This window comes from Aegilops tauschii, chromosome 7, assembly GCF_002575655.3.
Source record: "Aegilops tauschii subsp. strangulata cultivar AL8/78 chromosome 7, Aet v6.0, whole genome shotgun sequence".
Lineage (NCBI taxonomy): Eukaryota > Viridiplantae > Streptophyta > Magnoliopsida > Poales > Poaceae > Aegilops > Aegilops tauschii.
In genome coordinates, this window is record NC_053041.3 from 525,719,700 (window position 1) to 525,745,732 (window position 26,033).

General features: G+C 43.5%; 1 long non-coding RNA gene across 6 annotated transcripts; it reads right to left on the reverse strand.

Moving 5' to 3' along the window:
* Positions 1 to 4,074: 4,074 nt before the first annotated feature.
* On the reverse strand, positions 4,075 to 26,033 carry LOC109735007 (uncharacterized). 6 transcript variants are annotated; one of them, XR_012189524.1, is made up of 8 exons: positions 25,584 to 26,033; positions 23,446 to 23,573; positions 17,225 to 17,348; positions 15,993 to 16,081; positions 13,027 to 13,150; positions 7,944 to 8,067; positions 4,805 to 4,961; positions 4,075 to 4,629 (listed from the first exon to the last, which is right to left on the reverse strand). It is a non-coding gene; the product is annotated as an uncharacterized lncRNA (long non-coding RNA). The 6 variants fall into 6 exon arrangements; XR_012189526.1 differs by lacking the exon at positions 15,993 to 16,081 and having other exon boundaries at positions 4,805 to 4,871; XR_002226015.3 differs by lacking the exon at positions 15,993 to 16,081.

The window sequence follows — 26,033 nt, forward strand, 5'->3', positions numbered from 1 at the left end:
CTTACTTAGGAGGCTGCTTTGGCGATGCACTAGCTGCTGCTGGCCAAGATTTGGAAACAAATGAGGTTTCTTTTACGGTAAAGGCAGACGCGCGCATTACGGCCTCAGAACTGAGTGATGAGTGGGCGATACCTACGTTACGTACAGATGCTCCGCTGCTGTTTTAGTTCGACGATTGGTCGACCTCGAGCCTAGGGGATCCTCCGCCAGTGGCCGTCGAATGGCGGTGAAGCTGAAATTACACACACGCCCTCCCCTGCAGTTTTCTGGGATTCAATCAACATTGTGTGCACAACTGCACAGTGCCTCTACAAAACCTAAGCCCTAAACCCCTCAACCCTCTATAAATACTGAAAATGCTGTAACAGTAAGAAAATGCACTTTTAGACAAACAGTTTTTTAACGGAATGTTTAAAGTTTTGAAACGTCCACTTTGAAGCCTAGGCAACTATGGTGATTGGTCTTTACGAAAGCCATGAGCTATGAGACACTCTATGTTAAATCACCAACTTCCTCAAGTCTTTCAAACTGGTTTCACATTCAGAGTATTAGAAATATGTGGAAAAATCATAGACACATGAATGTTGTGATATTATAGTCTTCTTAATTAATTTTAGCTAAAATACACTATTTATGGCATATGTGAAAATGTCAACACAGGGTCGGGGTAGACCAAGCTTTACATTGAAGAAGTTTGTAAACAGATGTCTAAATGACTGAAATACACCAAAAAACTAGCCATATACAAGGTTGTGTGGAAGTTAGCTATCTAGGTGCCAGAACCATGTGACTTGGTATCGAGGTCTTATAGGTTTCACTCTAGCCTACCACAACCTGTTTGTGACTGAAAAGTTGTATTGTTGGTGCTGTTGATGCTGTTGTTTAGGGGCGGCGCTTCATCTTCAAGCTGGTCGATCCTCCTCAAGTTCATCCATCACGGCAGAGTCGACGGAGCTTCGGCGTTGATTCCTGCTATCTTCTTGGGGCGTAAAGGTTAGAGTTGCTCGATGTGCGGGCGTTATAAGATTTGGAGTCGGGCGTTTTAGATCGATTTAGGTGTTCAATGGCTACGACTGCGGCTCTAAAGTGTTGATCCTTAGGGGCATGTCCTGAAGACTTCTCGGTTGTTATCGATAAGGTCAAGCAAGCCGGCCCCGAAGTGGAGCGGCGACAGTGGCATGGTGATAGTGGTCGTTCGGTGGTGCATGGCCCTCTATGTAATTCTTATTATGTTTGGACTACTTCTTATAAACCTTTATAATAGATCGGAGTCTTTTTTTCTCAAAAGAAATCTGAAGTTCGATCAATAGTTGGGTGACGATGCCATAAACTTTTTCCGTCAACAAATACTGCAAACAACATACATCAATCTCATCATGAACCTTTTCACCTAATTTGGGAGCTTAGATATATGTGATGCGTGCATACCTCACCATCTATCAACCCATCTTTTGGAGCACATTAAGTATACATTTGGTTTGGTATACATGGTTTCCTGTGACTGCACCGTCGGTCGTTGGACGGCAAGCATCGTGCATGCTCCCCACTGCCGTCTACATCGTCGCCTTTCCGGGACACTAGCATCGACTCTCCGTCCGAGACAGAGCACCCTATGCATCTGAGATCTTAGTGCGGCACTAGGCACGATCGGCCACGGGAGTCGGGAGACTGAACTGTTTTACATGCTCTGCAAAATTCAGGCGAAATTCATGGAGACGGGGCAGGCGCGGCAAGGAAACTGACCTACCTGATCGGCTGGACATAAACCAAACGTACTGGCCATGATCTAATGGTCCGGCCGGCGGTACGGGGGAGGGGCTAGCGCGCGAGGAGGAAGACGTTAGAGGAAGAGAGATCAGGAGGAGGAAGAAGACCCTATGGCCGTTGGATTTTAATCTAACGGCTCCAACCAATTCGACTGAAACCGAGGAATCACCTGTGTAGGATGACGTGTGCCCGCGCTGCCAGTGCCAGGAAAACGCTAAGACCTGTTATTGACCTGCTCGCATCAATACAGCCGATTACCTGCAGCAGCAGTGGGATTTTTTGGATAGCTTTATAGCATAGGAAAAATGGTAAAAACATATTAGAAAAAATATTTTTTTTACGAACAGTACTATTGTTGGCCCATCCTGGCCCATTGGGCTAGATCCGCTACTGTGCAGCAGAGATGGGCACCTCTGCGTATTTTATCTCCATAATATCAGTGAGTTCAATCAACCAATTTTCAGTCACTAGCGGTAGTGGAAAATAAAACTAAATCCACAGTTGACTTAGTGCAACTGATACCTGCGCATGGTTTTGCATGCACTGATGCTGGTTTTGCCTGGATGTGCAACAGTTTTCTTGTTTGATTATTAACCGTGCGTTGGGTGCTGGCTGGCGTACTCGAGCTTGGGGTGGGAGCTAGCTTAGTGCAGCAGCGGCACTGATAGCAGTGAGTGCACTCACTAGTTAGCCCACTTAGCATTACCGTGAATATCAAAAGACTATTGCGCCACCCGATTTTATGTCTCTTCAATCAAAGACTCGGTTCTAGCTTGTTTATTTACTACGTATTTATTATATTATGAGCAACTTATTTTTTGTACCCTTTGTTACCTATCCTATTCCTATCCATTCCCTCCCAGCTGTATCGTTGTGTTCATTTCTCAGTGTCCATAATTAAGTGTACAAGAGAATGATGTGTGTTGATGTGTGCTGCTGTTAGCCGTTGATGTGGTGGTGCCTGCTTATGTCTGTTCATAAGTAGACTCGTTGACTGATGTTTGTTCGAGAGGTACTATATACTGTACTAACCATGTGAAAATATACTGTACTAGCAAGCAAAAGAATAATATCAGAGGACTAGAAATAATTGAGCCATTCTTCCAAAAAGAAAAAGGAAATTACTCTCTCTGATCCATATTACTTGTCTCTCAAACGGATTAGATACATCCATTTGAGCTGAGACAAGTCATATGGATCGGAGGGGTATTATCATAGATCAATCCCTGAAATTAATCTGTAGAGTCAGTCAGCTTCTCTGCATGAACTATATGACGTTTTATTTTACATACCTGGATGGCCATAACAGGTTGACTGAACCTTATGGACTTCTCCGAAAGGCACAACACTATCATCTCACCGGTTTAATTATTTTCAGCAAGTTGCAGTTTGATCTGGCAGTTGTAATGCCAGCAAAGGGACCTTTTCCATTAACAAATATACAGTGAACACGACACACAGCTACGTATCTTTTAGGGCTCCCTGTGCGTGCATGCCTCATCATCTTTCTATCTCTTGTAATGTTTAGTACGTACGTACTACTGTATATGAATTTGGTTTGGTTTGTGTTCTCGTTGACACTGACACCGTCGGTCGGTGGTTGGATGGCAGACATGGCGTGCGCTTCCTCCATTGCCGTACGTCCACATCGTCGTCGCCGTTTCCTCCATTAACACCATCGTCGGTCTCTCGATCTGAGACTGAGACTGAGACTGAGCCTGTGCCTTGGTGTCCCAGCTTAGTGCCGGTGCAGCGTGGTAGGCAGTTGGCCGGGGGAACCGGTGTACAAGTTGACTCGGGGCCTTCCCTCTTCTCGCGAAAACTGAACTGTGCCTTTCGCCAGCAGTTTCAGCAAGAAACTGAACTGAACTTCCAAGTCTATTTGAACCAGGAACGCGGCCTTGTTGCATTTACAGAACTTCTTTGCCAGAACCTAGTGCATGTCCATGATAATCCTTGGTTCCCCGCCTACCGGAGGCAGAAAGGTCACCGGAGAGCAGGGTGGCAGGACAGAAGCAGCATGGAGCAACCGGACTGGCACGCCGGCGGCTGGTTTTCCTGTCCTTTTCTCTTGGCAGATTGATAGGGGGGACAGATCTGTATTATTTTTTTCACTTTGCCGGTTCATTCTGATTAAGTGCATGGTTGTAAATGTTCCATCAACTCAGCTTGTGGCTAGCTAAATTCTTCCACTAGGATTAGATAGCTCCGGCAGCCAAGCCTTCAATATTTCCCAAAGACGCATGGTATTACCGGCACTGGCTTGACCAGTTCAGCTAACATCACGAAACCAAAAGGAACACAGAATGAGTTGCAATGTTCATCCATCAGCCAAGATAAAATGGGAGCAAGTTTCTCACAAGTCACACACAAGTAGTAGTACATGCTAACAGGTCCATGTCAGGACAGAGGGCAGGGATTCAGTACGACATTCAACAACCAAATGTCTAGCTAGATTAAGTCCCACGCATGTCCAGAGCAAAAGCTTATGCTAAGATGCATTCCATATGTAGAAGAACGATGAGCTCAGCTTCCTATGGAAAGCAGGAACGGTCTAGTCTGTCCTGACGTAGACACGATATGCCCGAGAGATCTTGCATCGGCAAGCAGTATAGCCTTCAACCCGCTGCTCAAACAAACTTTCTGCAAACTTGCTGAACTTTAATCTGTCCATATCAAAGTGATACATATCCATATCAAGGCATGGCACTGAAGTCCATAATGGACAGCATGTTCGGGATATCATGCTTGTGCGTACAACCTCCTGTGCTGGCATAAAGGACATGATATGATGGAGTATGCTCTCATGAAGGACGGTAATCCTGTCATCACAGCAAGGCTTCTCTTCATTTCCTATAGGATCTTGATCAAACAAAAGGGTAGATTAGACATGCATCACAAGTTTGCTATTAGCTGCATGAATGATGAGGCATTCGACTCCAGGAAACAAATATCTTTTTGAAAATGCATTTGAAGGACCCAATGACAGCAAAATGTGAATGATGTAAGCAAGAACTAAAATCATGGAAGGACATACATGTTGCTATTGATTACCACTAGATAGCACCCCCTGAAGATTACTCCGTGCCTGAATGATTTGACTACTACAAATTCGTTGCAGAAACATCACAGCTGAGTTCAAACATTTGATAAAAACAACGCAACCTATTGTACAGCTTATAATCATAATCAGCCTGAAAATAAAAACACACACCAAATCTTTTAGCTTGCAGCCTAAATAGATATGCTTTCAACAGCTCAAGGAAAAAGAACATTAAAAGAAATAAACCTTCCTCCCATTCTGTGAAATGCAATATCAGTATTCACAAGGTATGCAGAAAGCATACTAGATACCATGCTTTAGAAGACATAATAATGGAATGAAAGTTGACTGAAGAATGAGTTGTACTTGCGGCGAGTACTTCAAAATATTTTCGCAAATATGCAGAAGGCTTGTGTATCATTTCATTGATAGATAGGGTCGATAAAGAAAAATTCGTGCACATGAATGCACACAGGATCGCTCGTCCAAGCGGTAGCACGCACACACTAAACCCCAGGGAGAACCCCGTACACCCCTTTCATCCCCAGTCTGCTCCATGTCTGCGCATCGTCGTTGATAGTTTGCACTAGATACTTTCCACTGTTAATAAATATGAACTAGGAGAGAGAAGAAGTCTAACAAGCTATAAATTAAAAATGACGAGGAAGATTTGTTTTCAGAAATCTAATTGTTTTTGTGATTATACCTGGCTTTAGTTTGTATTAGGCCTGGCAGTATTTTTAGAAAATAAAACAGCGACATAACGAAATAAATGTCGAAGAGCACAGACGCAGGTATGAAAACATAAAGCCTTCACAACACAAAATTCTTCTTCCAGTAGTATGATACCTCCCACCATATGACGTTTCTTTATTCAGAATATGGTAGTAAATAACCATAACACACAAAAATAGAAGTACCAGCTTTTTTTCGATCAGAATATTTCTATATTTGACAAAGGCAAAAGGAACATTCTGTTTCCGCAAATAAGTCCTGAAAAGGCTATGCCTGCTATCAACATCATCGCAACATCCTGAAGAAGAATAAGCCACAGCTCCAATCAAAAGCAGTGATCAGTGAACATGTCCTCTGCTTGATCTTAAAGGACTTCACAAAAGGTGAATTATGTTCTCATCTTGACAACACCAAAATTTTCCATCAATCCATCACATCCATATACATCTATGACGCCCAGGAGCATGTAGAAACCAAAATTACAAATATGGCAATGCGAATTTGAAGCGTGAGCAGGATGATACACTAGCAAACAACTAGCGAATGGAACAGCCAGGGGGCGGGGAGAGACGGTTCTCATAGTGTTGACATGTGAGACTCACGAGTCTGTTTCCTGATTTGGGACATCCAGTCATTGGCACCACCAGCACCTCCTCCAACAAAGACCACCTCCATGGCACCCAGGTTCAAACTATGGATTCCTTCAGGACTAGTGGTCCAAGAGAAGCTGGATGCGAATATTATGGGCTGCCTCAGGGGTTGGCATGTATGACATGTAGAGCAAGGTCGTATGGCCACGCGAATGACACTTGTCAGCGAAAAAGTACAAAAGTTCATTATGAACAATTCACACTGCTTCACACTACTTTGTCGCCTTTTCCCTTATAATGTGAAGGTTGCAAAGCTGGCTTCCCGAGCGTTATTTGGCGAGGTGGGTGGCAGTCCCCTTCATTCTCCACTGGGCAGTAGACCCCACCGCACGTATTAGATTTTGAGAAAAAAATATGAAAACCTACGTTTTTCCCACCGCCACTTAACTCTAATTATGTTTCTTCCCGATCTGATTACATTCCAGGGAAGGGAAGTATTTGTGCATGGTTTGGTCTGACGTGGCAAGTGTTTCGCCCACCACATTCTGTGTTAGAAGGTTTTGTGTGACATGGCATCCATATCAAGCTAGGAACAACATGAAAAAACAGAAGTAGAGGGGTGGGGGGGTGGAAAACAGAGGTTTCCATTTTTTGCTCAATGTCTAATATGTGCGGTTTACTGCCCTGAATGATGTGGAGAAGTTGACAATTTGCCAACCACCTTGCCAAATAATGCTCGTGAAGCCAACTTTGGAATCTCCCCATTATAAGGAAAAAGGCGACAAACAAGTGTGGAATACTGTGAACTGTACGTAATGTTTGTACTTTTCCGCTGAGAAATAACCGTCATTGGCGTGGCCATACAACCTTGCTACACATGTTATACATGCCGACCCTGAGCCAGCCCATAATAGTCACATCCAGCTTCTCCTTTTGGTCCACCAGTCCGGAAGGAAGCCATAGTTCGAACCTGGTTGCCATGGAGGTGGTCTTCGATGGAGAAGTTGCTGGCGATAACAATGACCAGAGGTCCCAAATCAGGAAAGAGATTCACGAGTCTCACATCTCAGCGTTGTGAGCACCGTCTCTCTTCTCCCCTTGGTCGTTTGATTTGCTAGTTGTTTGGTAGTATAACATACTGCTCGCACTTTAAATTCTCATTGTTATGTCCGTAATTTTGGCTTTTACATGCTACTGGGCTTGATAGATGTATGTGGGTGTGATGGATTGGTGGAAATTTTGCTATTGTCCAGATGAGAGCCTATTTCACCTTTTGTGAAGACCTTAAAGATCAAGCAAAAGACATGTTCATTGACCACAATCTTTGATTGGCCCAGAACTCAAACAAGGTTCAAGCAACGAGCTCAGGTATCTATACAAGCTCGGTCCCTCCATCATCAACCAATACCTTCACTCATGCACGGCTAGACAGTGGTCAAGCTGTGGATCCAGTGTCATCGTCGATGTCCCACATGAATAGGAAACAGTGGTATTACTGAGGTGAGGGCTGCCTGTGGTAGTCACCAATTAGTGAATGGTTAATTCCCTCCCACCCATGGTAATCCACATTATACTTGCCGTCCAGTCAGTTATATTTTTATGTAGTGAACTCTTGTGCCTTGCCCTATTATTACATAAATACTCTATTGGACATCCGAGATTTCCCCGGATAAGGTGTGAAGCCCAGATCATGTAATAAGTCACAGACTAGTAGCCAGAAGCACTCCTGTTTTAAGCTTTAATAACATACTTAACAGCATATCAAGATCCATAAAAAGTCAATGATAGATTACAGAAATGGAATATACCTGGTTAACAGCTACTGCGAAAACAACACTCTCTGATCTGGCAGCAACATCCAGAAGATATTGCTAGCAACATCCAGTGCGATTTCTTGGAGTCATCTTGTCACAGTGCATCAGAGCCTCTGATCTGTGCACATAATATTAAAAGGTAATGAGATATGTGATACATCTCATGCACTTCCAAGTTCAAACAATAGCACTCCAAATAACATGATAATATATGATGTGCGCCGAGTGAGCAGCCAGGAGCATGTACGGTGTGTGTGTGTGTAAGAAAAAAACCAATGCAAGTTGCATACATTTACAAGAAATGCTTAATGGAAATAAGAAGATATATAGGTCAAACTAATAGCTGAGTACAATCAAATAAATCACTGTTTGGATATCAAATCAACATGTTGTATCCACACAAAATGGTTTGCAGGTAGCCAACCTGATGCGTCAGGCCATATACTTTATACTCTGAATAAATATGAACCTGGAGAGAGAAGAAGTCTAACATGCTATAAATTAAAAATAACAGAGGAAGATTTGATTTCAAGTTATAGTCTGTTAGTGCGTAGTAGGCCTGCCAGTTAATGGTTTGACTACGGCGGAAGTCTGAACTGTCCGAATGGGCTAGTGATTTTAGAAAATAAAACGGCAACATAAAGAAATAAATGCCGAAGAGCACAAACGCGGGTATGAAAACATAAACCCTTCACAACACAAAAATCTTCTTCCAGTAGGATACCTCCCACCATATAATGTTTCTTCATTGAGAATATGGTAGTAAATAACCATAACACACAAAGAATAGAAGTACCGGCTTTTTTTTTGCTCACAATATTCCTATATTTGACAAAGGCAAAATAGAACATGTCCTGAAAAGGATATGCCTTCTACCAACATCACGCAAGATCCTGAAGAAAGTAAGCCACAGCTCCAATCAAAAGCTGTGATCAATGAACATGTCCTCTACTTGCTCTTAAAGGACTTGACAAAAGGTGAAATATGCTATCACCAAATTTGTCCATCAAACCATCACATCCGCATACATCTATGATGCCCAAGAGCATGTAGAAACCAAAATTACATATATAGCAATGCAAATTTGAAGTGCGGGCAGGATGATACGCTAGCAAACAACTAGCAAATGAAATGGCCAAGGGTGGAGAATAGAGATAGTTCTCATAGCATTGAGATGTGAGACTGACGAGTCGCTTTCCGGATTTAGGACATCCAATCGTTGGCACCGTCAGCACCTCCACCTCCATCGAAGACCACCTCCATGGCACACAAGTCCTTAAGGAGTCCATAGTTTTAACCTGGGTGCCATGGAGGTGGTGTTCGATGGAGTAGGAGGTGCTGGCGGTGCCAACGACTGGAGGTCCCAAATCAGGAAAGAGATTCACGAGTCTCACATCTCAGCGTTCTGAGCACCGTCTTTGTTCTCCCCCTTGGTCGTTTGATTTGCTAGTTGTTTGCTAGTATATCATCGTGCTCACACTTCAAATTCCCATTGCTATGTCCGTAATTTTGGTTTCTACATGTTACTGGGCGTGATAGATGTATGTGTATGTGATGGATCGGTGGAAAATTTGATCTTGTCCAGATGAGAGCATATTTCACCTTTTATCAAGTCCTTAAAGATCAAGCAGAAGACATGTTCATTGATCACAGTTTTTAATTGGAGCTAGGGCTTATTCTTCTTCAAAATCTCGCGATGATGATGAGAGCAGGCGTAGCCTTTTCAGGATTACGAACACAGAATGTTCTATTTTGCCTACGCCAATTACAGAAATATGTTAGAGAAAAAAAAACTGGTTCTAGTATTGGCAGCTAGGCGGATGCCGAGGCAGCAGTCCCATACTGTGATGGTCGTATGTGTGCCGAGTGTTGCCAATGTCACATGGTTCTATGAACGCGCATTCGTTCACCACAAATATCAGGTCGGCTGAAACCTACTCCTAATCGCGACTTTGGTTTCTCTCGCCGTTGACGTAGGCGGTAATTGTGTTGTGGTGCTTTGTGAAGCATCTTTTGTGCTCCTTTAGGAGTATGTGATAGTCTTCCTGCCCTCCTTGGGTGGGTCATGCCGGATCTGGTTTGCTAGGTGGGGGGGAGAAGGATTTGATGGGTGGAGGGGGCAAGAAGAATTCGATGCGGCGGACGTTTTCTTCAACAACATCCATTTAGTGGGTCGTTGGTGCGTTTGTTTGTTGTGGTTTCCATCACACTAACGACCGGTGAAGGGTTTGTGGCCTTTGTGGAGGGTTTGTGGGCTTTCTATCTGGTTTCCCCTAATTAACTGGGCAACCTCCTTAGTTCCATATGGAAATGCAGGAACCCACTACCCCTGTCGAGTTGTTACTTGAAAATAGCTAGCTTGACATAAAACTGAGGGACTACTCCTTGATCGGCTCTACAATCAACAACATATGTGCATGGTTAAAATCACGGCAAATAATGGGTTGAACATATCTAAGGATCAGTTAACTAATCATACCCTTGTTACTCTCAACCCCCAAAGATGGTAGTGGATATATCCCTGAGAGAGATAATACACGACTCATTGCAATCGAATCTTCTAAATCTCCTAAGATGGAACGAATGACGGGAACAACAAATGCAGGGAGAGGAAAGGCATAAGGTGACCAAGTAAGTCAAGAAGCTAAGCAAACTTCCCAAATTACACTCCCATACTCCCATGGTAATGCGAGGCTCTTTAGAAGTCGTGTTGTAAGGAGTAATTAAATGGCAAGAAAGGCTTCATCAAGATCGTCTACTCACATATCAAACAAGTTGCGAAGCGAAAGTATTAAAACTTTAAAAGTTTGGAGCTACAACTTAGTGGGCGACACAAAGAAGTTGGAAAAGGCAGATAGCAACACAACTTATTCAGAATAAATGGAAAATAGTAAACTTTGTGTGTGCCCTTCAAACTTCACCAAGAAAATTAAAAGACGGTGACATTCCCTACCTCTTATTATCGTGTAGGACAAGGAGATTCCTGTGTGCGCAATTCATTTTCTTCTTCTCGCGTGTGACCTCTACCTCTTATTACTGTGTCTGGCATGGAAATGTTGTGTATTATACACAGTGGCCTACTAAAACCATATATAATGTATTAGAATGTTGTGTATGCCGCAACCTAATACTCCCTCCGTTCCATCAATGTCAATCAATCAACGTTTACGAGTCGAAGAGTCGACGAGTCGTTCCAAGGTTGAGACTCATAGACTAGTCTAGACTAGTGCGAGACTAGTCGACATGGTACTGTAGCACTGAACTTACAGTACATAACTAATAATACCTAGTAGTAGTATGTAGTATTACACTATATAAGTATACAAGTACAGTATACAATTGAAACAAGCAAAGTGGAGTCACTGAGGCAGAGCAGCACCAGCAACTAGCAGCAAGCACAGCAGCACCAGCAGTCTTATCTGCGAGCAGAGCAGCACCAACAGCAAGCAGAGCAGCACCAGCAGTCCAGCAGCGGAGCAGAGCAACAGCAGCGGCATGCCAAGAAGAAAGAGGAGGAGAAAGGAGGGGCAAGGCAGAGCAGCACCAGCAGTCCAGCAGCGAGGCAGAGCAGCACTGAGGCTCACCTGCCTGAAGAGGAGAAGAGCACGAGGGGCCGGCGGCGCGAGGAGGGGCGCGAGACGAAGGAGCAGGAGGGGCGCGAGATGAAGGCGATGGTGGAGCTTCAGATCCGCGACGTGGGGCCGGCGACGGTGGAGCTTCAGATCCGCGGCGGCGGGCGTCCAGCGGCCGGCGGCGCGAGGAGGGCTCGACGGACGCGTCCAGCAGCCGGCGGCGCATCCAGGTGAGGAGGGGAAAGAAAGGATTAGGTCTCCCGCGGGATGAGGCATCGTATTTATACTCCCCCAGTTTTTTGAGTCGTTCGACTCGAACATGTCAACTAGTCTGGACTAGTCGTCGACTAGTCGATGACTGGCTCGACTCGTACAAGTAGTCTACACGAGAAACCGAGTCGACAGCCAGTTTGCGACTCATAGACTAGTCGAGCGACTAGTCTAGACTAGTCGTTCGACTCGTAATCGTTGCAATCAATTGTGGTGTCACTCAGGACCTTCGCGGACCAAGGCCGCCGACTAGGTAGAGTGCCTTATCGCCATCGGTTCAAGGTAGGCATGCCATAGGGTGTATCCAGGACAAAACCAAGCCTGCCTTGAGAACGAGAACGAGCATTCTGGCATGATGTGTTGCATCATTTCCAGTAGCATACATGCCAGCTAGTGCAGCAATCCAGTAGCAGTTTTGACACGCCGGCAAGGTGAAGAATTTGATGGGCTAGGCACCCATGACTTATCAGTAAGCTTCCAATGCTGGGTACAGGGCCGAGTTGCTAGTCGTGTATCATCAAACACTAAAGGAGGCAGTCTGGCTCGCCATGCAGCTGAAAGTGACGGAGGGCGAGCTTGACACTTTGAACTGTCTAAATTATACCGAGTGCTATCAAAGTTAGCTCTTCAGTCTTCAGTACCAGAATAAAATCTTCTGGTGGAAGGAACAAGGAGTGATTGATGTCAAAATCCTTTCATAAGCTCCCCACAGGCAACAGCAGTTGCCGGCAATTTATAGTTAACTTTTGTAAATGTGTTGGGCCCAAAACTCAAACAAGGTTCATGCAACAAGCTCAGGTATCTATACAAGCTCCGTCCCTCTATCATCAAGCAATACCTTCACTCATGCACGGCTAGACAGTGGTCAAGCTGTGGATCCAATGTCATCGTCGATGTTCCACATGAATAGGAAACAGTGGTATTACTAAGGTGAGGGCTGCCTGTGGTAGTCACCAATTAGTGAATGGTTAATTCCCTCCCACCCATGGTAATCCACATTATACTTGCTGTCCAGTCAGTTATATTTTTATGTAGTGAACTCTTCTGCCTTGCCCTATTATTACATAAATACTCTATTGGACATCCGAGATTTCCCCGGATAAGGTGTGAAGCCCAGATCATGTGATAAGTCACAGACTAGTAGCCAGAAGCACTCCTGTTTTAAGCTTTAACATACTTAACAGCATATCAAGATCCATAAAAAGTCAATGGAAGATTACAGAAATGGAATATACCTGGTTAAGAGGTACTGCAAAAACAACACTCTCTGATCTGGCAGCAACATCCAGAAGATATTGCTAGCAACATCCAGTGCGATTTCTCGGACTCATCTTGTCACAGTGCATCAGAGCCTCTGATCTGTGTAGATAATATTAAAAGGTAATGAGATATGTGATACATCTCATGCACTTCCAAGTTCAAACAATAGCACTCCAAATAACATGATAATATATGATGTGCCCCGAGTGAGCAGCCAGGAGCATGTACGGTGTGTGTGTGTGTGTGTGTGTGTGTGTGTGTAAGAAAAAAACCAATGCAAGTTGCATACATTTACAAGAAACGCTTAATGGAAATAAGAAGATATATAGGTCAAACTAATAGCTGAATACAATCATATAAATCACTGTTTGGATATCAAATCAACATGTTGTATCCACACAAAATGGTTTGCAGGTAGCCAACCTGATGCATCAGGCCATATACTTTCTACTCTGAATAAATATGAACCTGTAGAGAGAAGAAGTCTAACATGCTATAAATTAAAAATAACAAAGGAAGATTTGTTTTCAAGTTATAGCCTGTTAGTTTGTAGTAGGCCTGCCAGTTAATGGTTTGACTACGGCGGAAGTCTGAACTGTCAGAATAGGCTAGTGATTTTAGAAAATAAAACAGCAACATAAAGAAATAAATGTCGAAGAGCACAGACGCGGGTATGAAAACATAAACCCTTCACAACACAAAATCTTCTTCCAGTAGTAGGATACCTCCCACCATATAATGTTTCTTCATTGAGAATATGGTAGTAAATAACCATAACACACGAAGAATAGAAGTACCAGCTTTTTTTTGCTCAGAATATTCCTATATTTGACAAAGGCAAAATAAAACATGTCCTGAAAAGGATATGCCTGCTACCAACATCACGCAAGATCCTGAAGAAGAATAAGCCACAGCTCCAATCAAAAGCTGTGATCAATGAACATGTCCTCTGCTTGCTCTTAAAGGACTTGACAAAAGGTGAAATATGCTATCACCAAATTTTTCCATCAAACCATCACATCCGCATACATCTATGATGCCCAAGAGCACGTAGAAACCAAAATTACATATATAGCAATGCAAATTTGAAGTGTGGGCAGGATGATACACTAGCAAATAAAACGGCGAAGGGTGGAGAACAGAGATAGTTCTCATAGCATTGAGATGTGAGACTGACGAGTCTCTTTCCGGATTTAGGACATCCAATCGTTGGCACCGTCAGCACCTCCACCTCCATCGAATACCACCTCCATGGCACACAAGTCCTTAAGGAGTCCATAGTTTGAACCTGGGTGCCATGGAGGTGGTGTTCGATGGAGTAGGAGGTGCTGGCGGTGCTAACGACTGGAGGTCCCAAATCAGGAAAGAGATTCACGAGTCTCACATCTCAGCGTTCTGAGCATCGTCTTTGTTCTCCCCCTTGGTCGTTTGATTTGCTAGTTGTTTGCTAGTATATTATCGTGCTCACACTTCAAATTCCCATTGCTATGTCCGTAATTTTGGTTTCTACATGATACTGGGCGTGATAGATGTATGTGTATGTGAAGGATCGGTGGAAAATTTGATCTTGTCCAGATGAGAGCATATTTCACCTTTTATCAAGTCCTTAAAGATCAAGCAGAAGGCATGTTCATTGATCACAGTTTTTAATTGGAGCTGGGGCTTATTCTTCTTCAAAATCTCGCGATGATGATGAGAGCAGGCGTAGCCTTTTCAGGATTCCGAACACAGAATGTTCTATTTTGCCTACGCCAATTACAGAAATATGTTGAGAAAAAAAAACTGGTTCCAGTATTGGCAGCTAGGCGGATGCCGAGGCAGCAGTCCCATACTGTGATGGTCGTATGTGTGCCGAGTGTTGCCAATGTCACATGGTTCTATGAACGCGCATTCGTTCACCACAAATATCAGGTCGGCTGAAACCTACACCTAAACACGACTTTGGTTTCTCTCGCCGTTGACATAGGCGGTAATTGTGTTGTGGTGCTTTGTGAAGCATCTTTTGTGCTCCTTTAGGAGTATGTGATAGTCTTCCTGCCCTCCTTGGGTGGGTCATGCCGGATCTGGTTTGCTAGGTGGGGGGGAGAAGGATTTGATGGGTGGAGGGGGCAAGAAGAATTCGATGCGGCGGACGTTTTCTTCAACAACATCCATTTAGTGGGTCGTTGGTGCGTTTGTTTGTTGTGGTTTCCATCACACTAACGACCGGTGAAGGGTTTGTGGCCTTTGTGGAGGGTTTGTGGGCTTTCTATCTGGTTTCCCCTAATTAACTGGGCAACCTCCTTAGTTCCATATGGAAATGCAGGAACCCACTACCCCTGTCGAGTTGTTACTTGAAAATAGCTAGCTTGACATAAAACTGAGGGACTACTCCTTGATCGGCTCTACAATCAACAACATATGTGCATGGTTAAAATCACGGCAAATAATGGGTTGAACATATCTAAGGATCAGTTAACTAATCATACCCTTGTTACTCTCAACCCCCAAAGATGGTAGTGGATATATCCCTGAGAGAGATAATACACGACTCATTGCAATCGAATCTTCTAAATCTCCTAAGATGGAACGAATGACGGGAACAACAAATGCAGGGAGAGGAAAGGCATAAGGTGACCAAGTAAGTCAAGAAGCTAAGCAAACTTCCCAAATTACACTCCCATACTCCCATGGTAATGGGAGGCTCTTTAGAAGTCGTGTTGTAAGGAGTAATTAAATGGCAAGAAAGGCTTCATCAAGATCGTCTACTCACATATCAAACAAGTTGCGAAGCGAAAGTATTAAAACTTTAAAAGTTTGGAGCTACAATTTAGTGGGCGACACAAAGAAGTTGGAAAAGGCAGATAGCAACACAACTTATTCAGAATAAATGGAAAATAGTAAACTTTGTGTGTGCCATTCAAACTTCACCAAGAAATTAAAAGACGGTGACATTCCCTACCTCTTATTATCGTGTAGGACAAGGAGATTCCTGTGTGCGCCATTCATTTTCTTCTTCTCGCGTGTGACCTCTAACTCTTATTACTGTGTCTGGCATGGAAATGTTGTGTATTATACACAGTGGCCTATTAAAACCATATATAATGTATTAGAATGTTGTGTATGCCGCAACCTAATACTCCCTCCGTTCCATCAATGTCAATCAATTGTGGTGTCACTCAGGACCTTCGCGGACCAAGGCCGCCGACTAGGTAGAGTGCCTTATCGCCATCGGTTCAAGGTAGGCATGCCATAGCGTGTATCCAGGACAAAACCAAGTCTGCCTTGAGAACGAGAACGAGCAGTCTGGTATGATGTGTTGCATCATTTCCAGTAGCATACATGCCAGCTAGTGCAGCAATCCAGTAGCAGTTTTGGCACGCCGGCAAGGTGAAGAATTTGATGGGCTAGGCACCCATGACTTATCAGTAAGCTTCCAATGCTGGGTACAGGGCCGAGTTGCTAGTCGTGTATCATCAAACACTAAAGGAGGCAGTCTGGCTCGCCATGCAGCTGAAAGTGACGGAGGGCGAGCTTGACACTTTGAACTGTCTAAATTATACCGAGTGCTATCAAAGTTAGCTCTTCAGTCTTCAGTACCAGAATAAAATCTTCTCGTGGAAGGAACAAGGAGTGATTGATGTCAAAATCCTTTCATAAGCTCCCCACAGGCAACAGCAGTTGCCGGCAATTTATAGTTAACTTTTGTAAATGTGTTGGGCCCAAAACTCAAACAAGGTTCATGCAACAAGCTCAGGTATCTATACAAGCTCCGTCCCTCTATCATCAAGCAATACCTTCACTCATGCACGGCTAGACAGTGGTCAAGCTGTGGATCCAATGTCATCGTCGATGTTCCACATGAATAGGAAACAGTGGTATTACTGAGGTGAGGGCTGCCTGTGGTAGTCACCAATTAGTGAATGGTTAATTCCCTCTCACCCATGGTAATCCACATTATACTTGCTGTCCAGTCAGTTATATTTTTATGTAGTGAACACTTCTGCCTTGCCCTATTATTACATAAATACTCTATTGGACATCCGAGATTTCCCCGGATAAGGTGTGAAGCCCAGATCATGTGATAAGTCACAGACTAGTAGCCAGAAGCACTCCTGTTTTAAGCTTTAACATACTTAACAGCATATCAAGATCCATAAAAAGTCAATGAAAGATTACAGAAATGGAATATACCTGGTTTACAGCTACTGCAAAAACAACACTCTCTGATCTGGCAGCAACATCCAGAAGATATTGCTAGCAACATCCAGTGCGATTTCTCGGACTCATCTTGTCATAGTGCATCAGAGCCTCTGATCTGTGTAGATAATATTAAAAGGTAATGAGATATGTGATACATCTCATGCACTTCCAAGTTCAAACAATAGCACTCCAAATAACATGATAATATATGATGTGCCCCGAGTGAGCAGCCAGGAGCATGTACGGTGTGTGTGTGTGTGTGTGTGTGTGTGTGTGTGTAAGAAAAAAACCAATGCAAGTTGCATACATTTACAAGAAACGCTTAATGGAAATAAGAAGATATATAGGTCAAACTAATAGCTGAGTACAATCATATAAATCACTGTTTGGATATCAAATCAACATGTTGTATCCACACAAAATGGTTTGCAGGTAGCCAACCTGATGCATCAGGCCATATACTTTCTACTCTGAATAAATATGAACCTGGAGAGAGAAGAATTCTAACATGCTATAAATTAAAAATAACAAAGGAAGATTTGTTTTCAAGTTATAGCCTGTTAGTTTGTAGTAGGCCTGCCAGTTAATGGTTTGACTACGGCGGAGGTCTGAACTGTCAGAATGGGCTAGTGATTTTAGAAAATAAAACAGCAACATAAAGAAATAAATGTCGAAGAGCACAGACGCGGGTATGAAAACATAAACCCTTCACAACACAAAATCTTCTTCCAGTAGTAGGATACCTCCCACCATATAATGTTTCTTCATTGAGAATATGGTAGTAAATAACCATAACACACGAAGAATAGAAGTACCAGCTTTTTTTTGCTCAGAATATTCCTATATTTGACAAAGGCAAAATAAAACATGTCCTGAAAAGGATATGCCTGCTACCAACATCACGCAAGATCCTGAAGAAGAATAAGCCACAGCTCCAATCAAAAGTGCTGATCAATGAACATGTCCTCTGCTTGCTCTTAAAGGACTTGACAAAAGGTGAAATATGCTATCACCAAATTTTTCCATCAAACCATCACATCCGCATACATCTATGATGCCCAAGAGCACGTAGAAACCAAAATTACATATATAGCGATGCAAATTTGAAGTGTGGGCAGGATGATACACTAGCAAATAAAACGGCGAAGGGTGGAGAACAAAGATAGTTCTCATAGCATTGAGATGTGAGACTGACGAGTCTCTTTCCGGATTTAGGACATCCAATCGTTGGCACCGTCAGCACCTCCACCTCCATCGAAGACCACCTCCATGGCACACAAGTCCTTAAGGAGTCCATAGTTTTAACCTGGGTGCCATGGAGGTGGTGTTCGATGGAGTAGGAGGTGCTGGCGGTGCTAACGACTGGAGGTCCCAAATCAGGAAAAAGATTCGCGAGTCTCACATCTCAGCGTTCTGAGCATCGTCTTTGTTCTCCCCCTTGGTCGTTTGATTTGCTAGTTGTTTGCTAGTATATCATCGTGCTCACACTTCAAATTCCAATTGCTATGTCCGTAATTTTGGTTTCTACATGCTACTGGGCGTGATAGATGTATGTGTATGTGATGGATCGGTGGAAAATTTGATCTTGTCCAGATGAGAGCATATTTCACCTTTTATCAAGTCCTTAAAGATCAAGCAGAAGGCATGTTCATTGATCACAGTTTTTAATTGGAGCTAGGGCTTATTCTTCTTCAAAATCTCGCGATGACGATGAGAGCAGGCGTAGCCTTTTCAGGATTACGAACACAGAATGTTCTATTTTGCCTACGCCAATTACAGAAATATGTTGAGAAAAAAAAACTGGTTCTAGTATTGGCAGCTAGGCGGATGCCGAGGCAGCAGTCCCATACTGTGATGGTCGTATGTGTGCCGAGTGTTGCCAATGTCACATGGTTCTATGAACGCGCATTCGTTCACCACAAATATCAGGTCGGCTGAAACCTACTCCTAAACACGACTTTGGTTTCTCTCGCCATTGACATAGGCGGTAATTGTGTTGTGGTGCTTTGTGAAGCATCTTTTGTGCTCCTATAGGAGTATGTGATAGTCTTCCTGCCCTCCTTGGGTGGGTCATGCCGGATATGGTTTGCTAGGTGGAGGGGAGAAGGATTTGATGGGTGGAGGGGGCAAGAAGAATTCGATGCGGCAGACGTTTTCTTCAACAACATCCATTTTGTGGGTCGTTGGTGCGTTTGTTTGTTGTGGTTTCCATCACACTAACGACCGGTGGAGGGTTTGTGGCCTTTGTGGAGGGTTTGTGGGCTTTCTATCTGGTTTCCCCTAATTAACTGGGCAACCTCCTTCGTTCCATATGGAAATGCAGGAACCCACTACCCCTGTCGAGTTGTTACTTGAAAAATAGCTAGCTTGACATAAAACACTGTTAGCTGAGTACAATCATATAAATCACTGTTTGGATATCAAATCAACATGTTGTATCCACACAAAATGGTTTGCAGGTAGCCAACCTGATGCGTCAGGCGATATACTTTCTACTCTAAATAAATATGAAGCTGGAGAGAGAAGTCTAACAAGCCATAAATTAAAAATAACAGAGCAAGATTTGTTTTCAAGTTATAGCCTGTTAGTTTGTAGTATGCCTGCCAGTAATGGTTTGACTACGGCGGAAGTCTGAACTCTCAGAATGGGCTAGTAATTTTAGAAAATAAAACGGCAACATAAAGAAATAAATGTCGAAGAGCACAGACGCGGGTATGAAACATAAACCCTTCACAACACAAAATCTTCTTCCAGTAGTAGGATACCTCCCACCATATAATGTTTCTTCATTGAGAATATGGTAGTAAATAACCATAACACACGATGAATAGAAGTACCAGATTTTTTTTGCTCAGAGTATTCCTATATTTGACAAAGGCAAAATAGAACATATCCTGAAAAGGATATGCCTGCTACTAAAATCACGCAAGATCCTGAAGAAGAATAAGCCACAGCTCCAATCAAAAGTTGTGATCAATGAACATGTCCTCTGCTTGCTCTTAAAGGACTTGACAAAAGGTGAAATATGCTATCACCAAATTTTTCCATCAAACCATCACATCCGCATACATCTATGAGGCCCAAGAGCATGTAGAAACCAAAATTACATATATAGCAATGCAAATTTGAAGTGTGGGAAGGATGATACACTAGCAAACAACTAGCAAATGAAACGGCCAAGGGTGGAGAATAGAGATGGTTCTCATAGCATTGAGATGTGAGACTGACGAGTCTCTTTCCGGATTTAGGACATCCAATCGTTGGCACCGTCAGCACCTCCACCTCCATCGAAGACCACCTCCATGGCACACAAGTCCTTAAGGAGTCCATAGTTTTAACCTGGGTGCCATGGAGGTGGTGTTCGATGGAGTAGGAGGTGCTGGCGGTGCCAACGACTAGAGGTCCCAAATCAGGAAAGAGATTCACGAGTCTCACATCTCAGCGTTCTGAGCACCGTCTTTGTTCTCCCCCTTGGTCGTTTGATTTGCTAGTTGTTTGCTAGTATATCATCGTGCTCACACTTCAAATTCCCAATGCTATATCCGTAATTTAGGTTTCTACATGCTACTGGGCGTGATAGATGTATGTGTATGTGATGGATCGGTGGAAATTTTGATCTTGTCCAGATGAGAGCATATTTCACCTTTTATCAAGTCCTTAAAGATCAAGCAGAAGGCACGTTCATTGATCATAGTTTTTAATTGGAGCTGGGGCTTATTCTTCTTCAAGATCTCGCGATGATGATGATAGCAGGCGTAGCCTTTTCAGGATTATGAACACAGAATGTTCTATTTTGCCTACGCCAATTACAGAAATATTTTGAGAAAAAAATCCGGTGCTAGTATTGGCAGCTAGGCGGATGCCGAGGCAGCAGCCCCATAATGTGATGATCGTATGTGTGCCGAGTGTTGCCAATGTCACATGGTTCTATGAACGCGCATTCATTCACCACAAATATCAGGTCGGCTAAAACCTACTCCTAATCGCGACTTTGGTTTCTCTCGCCGTTGACATTGGCGGTAATTGTGTTGTGGTGCTTTGTGAAGCTTCTTTTGTGCTCCTCTAGGAGTATGTGATAGTCTTCCTGCCCTCCTTGGGTGCGTCATGCCGGATCTGGTTTGCTAGGTGGAGGGGAGAAGGATTTGATGGGTGGAGGGGGCAAGAAGAATTCGATGCGGCAGATGTTTTCTTCAACAACATCCATTTAGTGGGTCGTTGGTTCGTTTGTTTGTTGTGGTTTCCATCACACTAACGACCAATGGAGGGTTTGTGGCCTTTGTGGAGGGTTTGTGGGCTTTCTATCTGGTTTCCCCTAATTAACTGGGCAACCTCCTTAGTTCCATATGGAAATGCAGGAACCCACTACCCATGTCGAGTTGTTACTTGAAAAATAGCTAGCTTGACATAAAACCGAGGGACTACTCCTTGATCGGCTCTACAATCAACAACATATGTGCATGGTTAAAATCACAGTAAATAATGGGTTGAACATATCTGAGGATCAGTTAACTAATCATACCCTTGTTACTCTCAACCCCCAACGATGGTAGTGGATATATCCCTGAGAGAGATAATACAAGACTCATTGCAATCGAATCTTCTAAATCTCCTATGATGGAACGAATGACGGGAACAACAAATGCAGGGAGAGGAAAGGCATAAGGTGACCAAGTAAGTCAAGAAGCTAAGCAAACTTCCCAAATTACACTCCCATACTACCATGGTAATGCGAGGCTCTTTAGAAGTCGTGTTGTAAGGAGTAATTAAATGGCAAGAAAGGCTTCATCAAGATCGTCTACTCACATATCAAACAAGTTACGAAGCGAAAGTATTAAAAGTTTGGAGCTACAACTTAGTGGGCGACACAAAGAAGTTGGAAAAGGCAGATAGCAACACAACTTATTCAGAATAAATGGAAACTAGTAAACTTTGTGTGTGCCATTCAAACTTCACTAAGAAATTAAAAGACGGTGACATTCCCTACCTCTTATTATCGTGTAGGACAAGGAGATTCCTGTGTGCGCCATTCATTTTCTTCTTCTCGCGTATGACCTCTAACTCTTATTACTGTGTCTGGCATGGAAATGTTGTGTATTATACACAATGGCCTACTAAAACCATATATAATGTATTAGAATGTTGTGTATGCCGCAACCTAATACTCCCTCTGTTCCAGCAATGTCAATCAATTGTGGTGTCACTCAGGACCTTTGCGGACCAAGGCCGCCGACTAGGTAGAGTGCCTTATTGCCATCGGTTCAACACAAAACCAAGTCTGCCTTGAGAACGAGAACGAGCAGTCTGACATGATGTGTTGCATCATTTCCGGTAGCATACATGCCAGCTAGTGCAGCAATCTAGTAGCAGTTTTGGCACGCCGGCAAGGTGAAGAATTTGATGGGCTAGGCGCCCATGACTTCTCAGTAAGCTTCCAGTGCTGGGCCCAGAACGAGCCTTCGCACAGGGACGAGTTGCTAGTTGTGTATCATCAAACACTAAAGGAGGTAGTCTGGCTCGCCATGCAGCCGAAAGTGACGGAGGGCGAGCTTGACACTTTGCACTCTGTCAATTGTACTGAGTGCTATCAAAGTTAGCTCTTCAGTCTTCAGTACCAGAAAAGTCGCATGGTTAAAATCATTCTCGTGAAAGGAACGAGTGATCGATGTCAAAATCCTTCCGTAAGCGCCCCACGGTCAGCAGCAGTTGCCGGCAATTTATAGTTAACTTTTGTAAATGTGTTTGGCCCATAACTCAAACAAGGTTCATGCAACGAGCTCAGGTATACAGGCTCGGTCCCTCTATCATCAAGCAATACCTTCACTCATGCACGGCTAGACAATGGTCAAGCTATGGATCCAACGTCATCGTCGATGTTCCACATGAATAGGAAACAGTGGTATTACTGAGGTGAGGGCTGCCTGTGTTAGTCACCAATTAGTGCATGGTTAATTCCCTCCCACCCATGGTAATCCACATTATACTTGCCGTCCAGTCAGTCATATTCTTATGTAGTGAACCCTTGTGCCTTGCCCTATTATTACAAAAATACTCTATTGGACATCCAAGATTTCCTCGGATAAGGTGTGAAGCCCAGATCATGTGATAAGTCACAGACTAGTAGCCAGAAGCACTCCTGTTTTAAACTTTAACATACTTAACAGCATATGAAGATCCATATAAAGTCAATGAAAGATTACAGAAATGGAATATACCTGGTTAACAGCTACTGTGAAAACAATACTCTCTGATCTGGCAGCAATATCCAGAAGATATTGCTAGCAACATCCAGTGCGATTTCTCGGACTCATCTTATGACAGTGCCAACAGCAGAGCCTCAAATCTGTGCAGATAATATTAAAAAGTAATGAGATATGTGATACATCTCGTGCACTTCAAGTTCAAACAATAGCACTCCAAATAACGTCATAATATATGATGTGCGCAGAGTGAGCAGCAAGGAACATGTAGGTCGTGTGTGCAAGAAAAAAACCAATGCAAGTTGCATACATTTACAAGAAACACTTAATGGAAATAAGAAGATATATAGGTCAAACTAATAGCTGAGTAAAATCATATAAATCATTGTTTAGATATCAAATCAACATGTTGTATCCACACAAAATGGTTTGCACGTAGCCGACTTAATGTGTCAGGCAATATACTTTCCACTCTGAATAAATATGAACCTGGAGAGAGAAGAAGTCCAACAAGCTATAAATTAAAAATAACAGAGGAAGATTTGTTTTTACGTTATAGCCTGTTAGTTTGTAGTAGGCCTGCCAGTTAACAGTTTGACTATGGCGGAAGTCTGAACTGTCAGAATGGGCTAGTATTTGTGGTATGTATGCGTGCACGCCCGCGCGCACACACAAATCTCAAGCCTCCGGACCAAATGGGAACAGCAAATAGCATGGATGGAAGAGACCTAATTGTATATATGAACTACAAACGCAACCGAATATCGGTGGAAGCTCTGTGGCCTTTGTATCTGGTTTAACTGGGCAACTCTTTTTTCCATATGGAGATGCAAGAAGCCCCTGCCCCTGTTGAGTTGGTACTTGAAAAATAGCTAACTTGACATGAAACCGAGGGACTACTTGATCAGCTCTACAATCAACACCATATGCACCTGGTTAAAATCATGGCAAATACTGGTTTGAACATATGTGAGGACCAGATAACTGATCATACCCTTGTTACTCTCCACCCCTAAGATGGTAGTGAGTATATCTCTGAGAGAGAGAATACAAGACTCATTGCAATCGAATCTTCTAAATCTTCTATGATAGAACGAATGACCGGAACAACAAATGCATGGAGAGGAAGGACAGAGAGGTGACCAAGTGAGTGAAGAAGCTAATTAAACTTCCCAAATTTCACTCCCATACTACCATGGTGATGCGGGGCTCTTTAGAAGTCGTGCTGCAAGAAGGAGCAATTAAATGGCAAGAAAGGCTTCGACAATATTCTACTCACATAGAGTATCAAACAAGTTGGGAAGCGAAAGCATTGACCGTTTGGAGCTACAACTTAGTAGGCGACACAAAGAAGATGGAAAAGGCAGATAGCAACACAACTTAAACTTTAATAAAATGAGAAATATAGTTACTTTCTATAGAATAAATAGAAAAGAGAAAACTTGGCGTGTGCCATTGAAACTTCACTGAGAAATTAAAAGACTGTGACATTCCCTAACTCCTATTATCGTGTAGGACATGGAGATTCCGGTGTGCGCCATTCATTTTTCTTTCTTGTGTGTGATCTCTAACTTGTACTCCCTCCGTAAAGAAATATAAGAGTGTTTAGATCACTAAAATAGTGTTCTAAACGCTCTTATATTTGTTTACAGAGGGAGTATTACTGTGCCTGGCATGGAAAAGTTGTGTATTATACACTGGCCTACTGAAACCATGTATAATGTACTACTCCCTCTGTAAACAAATATAAGAGCATTTAGATCACTACTTTAGTGATCTAAACGCTCTTATTTCTTTACGGAGGAAGTAGAATTTTGTGTATGCCACTGGCCACTGGCATGTAAATTTTGTGTATGCCGTCTGAGCAGGTGAGCAATGCAACAAGAAGTAGATGCACAAAGAGTACATTTTTTCTACATAGATGAGGGAACAGCAGGTGTATGTGTGTGTGTCACACACACACACACAAATCTAAACCTCCGGGCCAAATGGGAACAGCAAATAGCATGGATAGAAGAAATAGGTAACTGTGTACATGAAGTACGAAACACAACCTTGCACCACACTAATCCTTTCCGAAAACAAGTTATGGTCGATTGCGACCTAATACTGTATCTCACTAGAGACTAGTAGTTCAGTGGATGTGTTCTCACCTAGTAGCGCCAGGAGAGCGACTCCGCGATGTGGCCCTCTTCCTGGCCGGCGGCGAAGAAACTTGTATGCTTGGCCTTCCAGTTCCAGTGCATCCATCTCCCTGTCCAGTGTCCAGGTCGCCAGCACGGTTGCTGAGGGGCACGGACTGACGGACGGCGCCATCGCTAGCCGCATCTGGATCTCCTCCCGGCCCATTCCTTCCGTTTGTACCCCCCGCCCGACAGAGGCACGGCGGTCGGGCGCCGCAGTTGGACGCGAACGCCAGCGCGAGAGAGGGGAGAAGCTTAAGTGGGTGGGACAAGCGGCGTAGTGGTGACGGCTGGAGGAGTGGCTGCGGCCGGCGGCGGCGGGCGGCGGGGGTCGGTGAAGGGAAACGAGGAAACACAAGACCAAACCCTGGATACAGGGAGCCTTCGATGAGTTGGAGCTTTCTGTTCTACTACTCCCTC